This window comes from Venturia canescens, chromosome 7 (genome assembly GCF_019457755.1).
Source record: "Venturia canescens isolate UGA chromosome 7, ASM1945775v1, whole genome shotgun sequence".
Lineage (NCBI taxonomy): Eukaryota > Metazoa > Arthropoda > Insecta > Hymenoptera > Ichneumonidae > Venturia > Venturia canescens.
In genome coordinates, this window is record NC_057427.1 from 14323978 (window position 1) to 14332912 (window position 8935).

General features: G+C 41.6%; 1 protein-coding gene across 14 annotated transcripts in view; it reads right to left on the minus strand.

Moving 5' to 3' along the window:
* The window catches only part of Ca-alpha1D (Ca[2+]-channel protein alpha[[1]] subunit D), a 40720-nt gene extending 32068 nt beyond the window's left edge, over positions 1–8652 (minus strand). For 7 of the 14 annotated variants that reach the window (XM_043423904.1, XM_043423893.1, XM_043423897.1 and 4 more), the window contains exons 1-2: positions 6139–8648; positions 5181–5410 (exon numbers count right to left, since the gene is read on the minus strand). The gene's annotated coding sequence lies outside the window, so the exon portion shown is untranslated. Of the gene's footprint in view, positions 1–5180; positions 5411–6138 lie in introns of all 14 variants that reach the window. The other 7 variants (XM_043423902.1, XM_043423900.1, XM_043423901.1 and 4 more) reach the window with 3 other exon arrangements.
* Positions 8653–8935: the final 283 nt, after the last annotated feature.

Below are 8935 nucleotides of genomic sequence, written 5' to 3' on the forward strand. Positions count from 1 at the left end.
GCATTAAAGCAGATTTCTCATGCCCGGAATGTATACCTATATATATGGAAACGCTATGCTTATACACGTAAACTTTAGTGATCAATTACTCGATAACTGTGTAGAAGAAAAATCTTTAAAAATTTGTGTCGTCAAATTGGGCACTAAAGAATATGTTCACCAAATTTTATAAAATTCTGAACTTTTTGAATTTTTTAATTTTTTTAGCATGGATTAGCATAGCAACATTGTATCGCCTGTACCGAAACTCCTTAAAGTATGGTAAAAAAATGGTCCTTTCACGACTTTCCGCTAAAAAGTTAACGGAATAGAAGATTTTATCGAGTTGTCTATAATTTCTCAAGGCCTGGAGTCTCGTAAAAGGTGATCAATGGAAAGACAGAAAATAAGAGAAAAAGTTCTAGTTGAAATTATATTTTTTTCCATGTCAGAATCGAAAAAAAATCACGAGATATTTTCAATTCTTTTGTCGTTTAAAATCATCCATCAACTCATTGAGCCTGATCGTCGCGAGCATTGTTTGGTCTTCTTGTTGAACGACGAGGGTTCGTCGTTGAGTAATTGGCTGCTGGATGAAAAGCCACACTTTTGTCTTTGGTTATCGATATCTCGTGAACTACAATATATATATAATGATCGTGCAACAAGTGAAGGAGGAGTTTGGAAACTTTGGTTGATTCTCTAAAAGTCTCTTTTATCGTTGTACCCAATTTCCTTTCCATCCTCAATATTAGCCTGACAAAAAGTGGAGAAAATGGCTTTCATCACGGTCGTTGAATCTGTTAAAACGAACGGTACAATTTGCACTTGCTAACGCACATTCTTCACTCGCTACAAAGAAGAAAGACGATTTCAATCGCATTTTTTCTCCGTAACTGAATCAGGATCCTGAAATAATATGGCGGAAGGAAGAATTAAAGCTAAAAAATGGGGTTAATTTGGAAAAATTTAAATTTGTGCCTTCATACAGAAAAACGAATTAATGATTCGGTTTAAGGGGGAATATCAGTGTGAAAATAAGAGCTTGAGTGCAAAGGAGCTTCTGTATGGTCCAAGGATAGCAGACTAATCGGTAAGAACTTGTTTTATATTAATATTCAAGTTACATCATTCAATTTTATCCTCTCAAAACTTTAAACGCGTTTTTCTCGAAACCATGTTATTTGGCCTGGTTGACAGCATAACTTTGTCAAATTTTGTCCAATCGAATTCATTCAAAAAGGATTCTCTTCAGAAAACATATCGCTATCGTCGCATCGTAGAGTTTTTTAAAATTGTTTATTTTTTTCTTTTATTAATAATTTATTGCAAAATTTGTTTGTAAAATTCGATCTTTTTTTAAATGGCCGCCATTTTTTTTCTAATCAAAATTTTCAAATTTCTTACGATGCTGCGATAGCTGTACTATTATAATTTCACAATCTTTTTGAATTTTATATTTCAGATGCTTGCTGTGCCGCTTATGTTGTCAACCCTCTGGGAGTCTTTTTTTTAAGACGCCATTTTGCGACCGCTCCTGTGCTTAATAAAATGTACTAAAAATAAAAAATTTCTCGTATACTTCATTACTTCAATAATAATTGGTACACAAAATTTTAAATAATTTGAGCGCATCGTTTTTTCAAAAAAAATTCCCAAAAAATACCTCATTTTTCAGCCTGCCACACTGATATTCCCCCTTAATGAATCATAATTTTTCGAAGGTAACCTGACGTGTTCACATTTCTGTGTGTGTGACGAATTCTGCAATAAATAATTTTCGTCGCATTCGAAGCTACCGAAAATATATAAAGTCTCTCTGCGGTCAGATTTCTTCGTTCTCGAATCTGCCACGGGTTTGGTGTACCCGCAGTATTTCCAAGAATTGATGTTGTTTCTGACTTTGAGATCAATTATTCTGACATGGGTACAGATTTGAAGTAGGAAGTGGAGTTTTGGAGGGGAAAAACATAAAGAATTTATACAAGTTTGTTGTTTAGTTAGGAAGCGATAACTGAATAAAATTGACATTATGCGAGTTAAATAAAAGAAAAAGAAAGATGAAAGGCGGGAGATGGATAGAGAGAAAGAGCGAGAAAGACGAAGAAAAGTTTTTCGTAGCCGATGATGTGCTGTGCTCCGTTAGCGTTGTTCGTGCAGTCACAGAGCCCGCTCACGTTCGCGGCTGGGCTTCCGTTTGCTATATTTAGTGATTCTAAATACTGGTCGCGAGACCCAGAGCGCGAAAGTGCGCTCCAACAACGCGAGAGAAATCTCTTCTCCCTCTCCTCGCTGCCTCTGCAGTTCTTTTTTCACTATTAAATATGCATCAAAGAATAGAAAAAGAATAAGGTGGAACAATGAGAGAGAGAGAAGGGGGCACGAAAGTAGTACAAAAACATCGAGTTTTTATCGAATTTCCTCGAGGCATCGGATCATAAATCTATTTATTATTTATTGGCCGAATCTAATGAACTCATAAACATTGAATCCAAAAGATTCTCATGTAAATGAAAAAGAAAAAAAGAAAAAAAAACAACGTTGGAACGAATAACTGCTTCGGAGTTTTCCCCCATATCAGTGGCTCCAGAGTAAATATTTTTCGGAGGCCGGATTTTTCGTCACGTGGCTTTTCGCTATAAACTAGAGGAATCTCCGATGAACGGCGCGGGGCATTCTAAAAATAATACTTTTTTCGAAGCACCTTAACGTACAGCAAGAACACGGCCGTGGAGTTGGCGATTGGCTCGCTTTATAGTCCTTAACGATCGGCGAGTTCATCAGTGCCCCTCGACTATACCCCCGCGAGTTGATCGTTCGCACATAGGGGGTGGTTCGGTAATGCACTCTCGTATATTTATACATGCAAGTTTATTTTGTAGAGACGTGTGCCTATATCTATACAAATGCGGAGGTTATTCGTCGGACTGATAAATCCGAAGAGTTGTCAATTATATTCGGTTCGTCGATCACGCCTCCAGGTGAATACACCCGAGCCTCGTTGGCTCAAGCGCCATCTCGAGCGCGAAATATCTATACGTAATATATTATAGAAAGACACACATGTTTAAAGAACATTGGCGCTGCTCTCACTGGCAGTCTAAAAGGGCGCAAACACGCTGTAAAAAACACGTACGACGCGCGCGCTTCGTTCGAAGGAGACTTCAACACCGAGGACGAGTGCCTTTCCGTGTGTCAGTATAGAAAATGAGCAGCTACAGTTTCAGTAACATGTGACGATAGATTTAGTACGCGATATCGTACGATGGATCTCGAGGCCTTTCGACCCTTTAACATATTCGCGTGCACACATTGAGACACACAGTTGCGCCAAGAGCCAACAGGATTCCCACAAGCTCTCACTCCCTTTCCTTTTCCCCTGGCTCCCCCTTCTCCGATGTGTTTATTAAAAGAACAATAGAGCGAGATGGGCCGATCGGTTTAACCCCATTTTTTCTCACCTCGTAACTTGCACCTCTTTTTTCTTACTGTGCACATTTTTTTTACATCCTGGCATGCGGAATAAAACGATGCACCCGAGAGAGAACGAAAGACCTCCGGTATATAAGTTTACTCCGGGCTTCGTTTATCTTGGGATTATAGAAATATATTCTTGTAAATACAGTTATAAAGGGACGTCCAAAGAGTTGAAAGATGTCAGTCCCTGCCATTGTACTTGGGCATTCGAACGTTTTATATTGAAATGTTAACTAAAATCCTGCCCCATTGTTTCCAAGCTGAGGCTCTCGTGGTTTGTTTTTTTTTTTTTTTTTTTTTTCATATTTTCACCGGTTCTTTGTTCTCACTCTTCTTTTATTCCATTTTTCGTATCGTTATTTAGCCAGACTGCTGAAGAATTTTTATTCGTAAAAAACGTCGCCACGGTTTTACGACTTTTTTCGTTGATATTTTTTAACTTTTCTACTTTTCAACGACACGTTTTTCCCTTAATATCTGAGTTTCGCAGCCTCAATTAACGGCTGAAATGTGAAATAGCGCCGTTTTATCACTTGCGAATACATCAAGGTCCATGCCTGTTTACCGAAAAACGCATCGGCCCTCGTCGAAAAGTCATACTTTCGGAATTTAGGATTACCACTTGCAGTTACATAGCTCGTGCAAAATTGTACCGCTATATATCGCTTTGTGAGAGAAAATGTATGGGTTTATTTTTACTCTTTCCTCGATGCTCCGAGCTTTCGCACTCTCTCGAAACATACCTACGGTCGGAATAGCTCGCGCGACCTCTCGAGCTCTTGGCGAATGATGGATCATATGTTTGTAAGAAAGTTCACGCGCCTTTAGACTTTGTCATAGTTATTCGTTGGACTTTTATCAGCGAAGCTTGCAACGTTCGTCGAGGGACTGTCACAATTCTTTATTTCACATGCAAAAACATCGTTTTTAAGGGAGTTTCCTCGTCGAAAAACTCAAAAGTCTTGCCGGCTACCGAGCATAAAGTCCATTCTAGTGAACCTAACAATAATTCAATGCATTTTTGAATAAAGCATTATCAGAATGCACGTCATACATTTCTCTCAATGAGTTTGAAAGTCGTTCGGGGCGTGGGGACGACGGCGGGGGGCGTAAACGAAACAGCTGCCTCCTTCATTATCGAGATAAACCTAGTTTCGAGAGTAAAGTACACGTATCTATAATGCACGAGAACGTACTACAAAAGCAGTCCAAAGAGCGAGAGTAGCTTTAAATATACATAAAGTTTGATATATACGTGAGATTAAGGTATATCCTTGGCGAGAATAACGCTGAATATGCACAGAGATGAGAGGACATTTTTGTGCAAAGCTTCCCACTTGAAATCGACATGCCCGTGACACTGATACCTTTTTACCCTTTTCCTGACGTTTTTGACGAGTCATCGAGAAAGTCAACGTCTCTTTGTTCGAATTTAGTGCTAACTTTCGTGACTTTTTCCCCTTAGTAGTAGATTTGAGCTTGTCACAAATGCATAAATTCTGATTGTTACCAATATGCTTGCTTCGGGCAAGCAATTCACTTGCAAATTGTTCATATCTTCATTGATTTAAAGAGAAAACAAGGCTTTCGGTGTACAGATGAATCGACGAACGAATCGCGATCAAGAAGATCATTGGTTCTTGACGTTTGGCCACGAATTTCATTTGGCATGCAGCAAAATCCGTTTCCGCAAAGAATATAAACAATCGAGAAACGAAACTCACCGCATCCTCCTGACGATTATAAGGGCTTTTTGGTCCCTCGACGAAAGATCCTCGCGTACATATATAGCGTCATATATGTACGCTCTATCACGTGGTCCGGGCGGTTCCACGCGTCATATCCGTGATATTCGTTTATATGTGTATGCACATATGAATCAGTCTTTTTCTTCGGCTGCAATACGCGATCCTTAAGTTTCCACTGCTCGTCGTTTCCAAAGATTCGACATTAACTACAACAGTATATTGAGATAATTATAACTATATGGATTTGACTGCAAGAATCTAGGCCGGTGCTTGATCCTCGAGAGAAATGAAAAACAAAAAAAAAATAAATAAATATAAAAATAAAAGAAAAAAAATCAATGTAAATTATCGAGTCGATAGAACGTTCGAAGAAACAGAAACAAAAATAAAGCGATTTCTCCATTGACCGAGTGACCGAGAGGGTGCAGTGTGGGCGAGGGTGCAACGGCGATGACGTCGTCTCACTCGGTACGAAGAAGAGTTGGCGAAGGAGCGAGAGAAAGAGGGGAATGTATAAGGAGCGAGAAAAAACATGTTGAGGGAGGGAAAGTATAGTTATTTTGATTATTTCAATTGAAGCGACAATGACACGAGGGTTTGGAAAAATTTTCAAGCCTCACGGACGCGGAGGGAAGAACGCAAAATTCGCGAGAGTGGGAGAGAACGAAAAAATTCACAGAGGACTCGAAATTGTTGCCGAGGCTCGAGCGGGTGGGGCAAAAAGGGTCGCGGACACGAGGATCGTCCCCGCGAATCGTCAAAGATACGAACGTGTATTTCATACCCTCGTCGACTCTCGGAACAACAAAAGGGCGTTTTGCACCCTCGTGAAATATGACTCGTAAGCTTTGGCTTTAATCCTCTCAATATAGCACTTTTTGGGATGTCCCTTGTCCCCCCGTCTCAGAGGAGAAAACACGCGGGTTTTACTTACGCTCGTTTCGTAACCACTCGAAAAATAGTGTTTACGAAGGGGTGGGGCGTCTCGAACCCTTCCTGTAGTACGGGCTGTGCGTCAAGGGTTAGAAAGCACGAAGGCGCCACGCACTCCCGCAGTTCGATCACTTCATTAATAATGCATTCATCCACTTCCGATGACGAAAGTCGCGCTGACTTGTTCACTTTTTATTCCTAACAGTAAAACCCTTCAGCCTCTTCCGATCAATAAATGTGTTGAATTTCAAGGAGGAAAATCGAAATCAGTAATCCATGGGGTTAGGAGGAATTTTTTTTTTTTTTTTTTTTTTTTTTTTTTTGAGAAAACCGAGACCACGAGAAGCAGGAACGAGACGATGATGAACTCGACTCTCTACACCCTCCGAGATCGCCCGGCGCACTGTTCGCTCTCCGGGTTGATTCACCGTTTTATATATTATAAATAGATGTACCAACTTTGTCTTTCTCGTCTCCACACTTTTTCTGTCATTCCGTCTTCCTCCCTTGCTCTCTCTCCTTCTCTCTTTTCCGCTTTTACTATCTTCGCTTCCCCACGAGAATGGAAAAGGAGGAGAAAAAAGTTTTTCAGCTGTGTGATTCGGCGTGCGTGTGAGTATATCTAGCTTCTATAGTGTTAGTGCATTTACCCTGAAGCTCTGCCTCGAGATGACGATGTAAAAAAAGACTCGGCTCATTCGAACAGTTTTCACGTACGATTCCTCGTTGCTCGAAGCATGTTTATCGACGCCACGATTTCTCTTCGTTCACCCCATGGAATTTGCCTTAAAATATTTATTTTAAAAAACTCCACGAACTTTCCGATCCCTTAAATTGTTCGCGGGCAAATTATATTGGTCCGGATTAGCATTGAATATTTAACTCGGATACAAAAAGGGTTGGATTCTACACGTCTCAATACATCAAATCCCAACGAATTTGTATTTATTCAAGTATTTATGAACGCGTGGTTTATTCCAATTTTTTATTTCCCCTTTTATTTTTCAACGTACAAAGCACACGCACGCACGCACGCACACACGGTAAACACTAAATTCTGCGACGAACTTCTGTGCGCGCTATTCCTAGACGGGCGTCGATGGAAATTTTCTATTTCTCTCGTATATGTTTTAATCTGTTTTCCTATTCGATGAACTTTACGGAAGCCGACACCGCGAGTGTCTCGTAGATTTTCCAGCCGTCTTCCCATGTCGTTGAATTAATCTATGCATTTCTCACCTTTCACTTTCGCGAGGTAAAAAACCAGATCTTTCCGCACTTGCACGTCCCTTCTATTTTTTCTCTTGCGCCCTCTCCCCCTCTCTCGCGTTTCTTTTCGCTGATAAATGTGTAAATTTACATGTACGAAGAAAATACGAGGCTTCACTCTTTTTCGTTTTTTCCATCATCGTCATCATCAACATCCCCCATCACTTTTCGCCCCTCGCGTTTACTCGTCGATATCATGACTCATGCTTTTCTTTTATTTATTTCTTCTCCTTCGTTTCTCGCTCGTTTGTAATTCGTATGTTTTTCATGCACTCATAGCGCCTCAATTATTAATTTGCCGATGGTTGTCTCGGGGCAAAGCCACCCCTAATTCGCGATAACTCACGTATGCGTGAATTTATTAGGCGAGGGATTCGTTCGTGTTCGCCCGAGGCAGTTAAGCGAGCGCACAAGTCAAAGTGTGATCTATTTTATTGGGCTTTTCCCGACGGTAGAGACTTTTTTCATCGAGCACGCAAGCTTACACATATTCAAACACACAAACGCACGCACACACACACACACACATGCACACACACAAACGGACAGCGAGACTCGCGCTCAGACGTAGCACGCACGTTCCAGTATCTCTCGAATATTTCTCTCTCTCTCTCTCTCTCTCTCTCTCCTTCTCCCGTCCTCTCGCTTATTCTCTTTTGCACTCCTGCTCCGGTACCCTCTGAAGTAGAAGCAGCATCGGCCCCGGTGTGCTCGACTCTCGCGGGATAAAAAAGCTGCGCCACAAACGAACGAGCTTACGCGGAGAAGAATCCGTCAAGAATGATAACAACGAAAAAGCTTTTCAGCCTTTTAGGAGCTCATAGTTTTATCATTTTTTGCATGTCGTTGATCGTACGCACATCGTCAGCTTCGCGATCCTTAGGCAAGCGTTACGATGGAAGGACAACAAAAAAGCACTCTTAACGCACTCGATACTCGATTCTTTCGATTCATTATTTAATGTGATACCCATCTATTTGTTTTGGGTTTTAAACTTTCAGCCTCGTTACCCATACTTTACACTTCGAAATGAGAGTACTATTTTTTATGGTGGAAAGCGCAATGGATTCTTCCGTTCGTAAAGCTCTTTCTAAAGTCCGTTTCCCAGCTCATTCGTTTGGCCCGTGTTCTGTCAAGCTCTCTCGCGTCTCAGCAGTACATTGGCCGTTCCACCGTTGCTCGGGAAGCTCCGCCCGTAGCGGCAAAGGACTGGCGCCTTGAGCTTCCTCGTTATCTGTGAACACGGAGCGCCCTCTCGTCCACCCCCGCCGCGATACTGCCGACGAACCGAGCGCCGCTGGACTATTTTCCTTCTCGTACTGGCTCTCAACCTTCCCACATTCCCAACCTGCACATCGCCATCCTCAAATCCCCCATTTTCATGCGACCGACCCCATAAATACCCCATTCGATTCCCCGATCGGGGCGCCGCTTCTTCTCCACTCCTCGCATTCCATTCCAGGATTGCCAATCACAGAAGCCGCCGGCTCGTTTTCCCGGAACTTGTACACCGCTCACTTCGCCCGGAA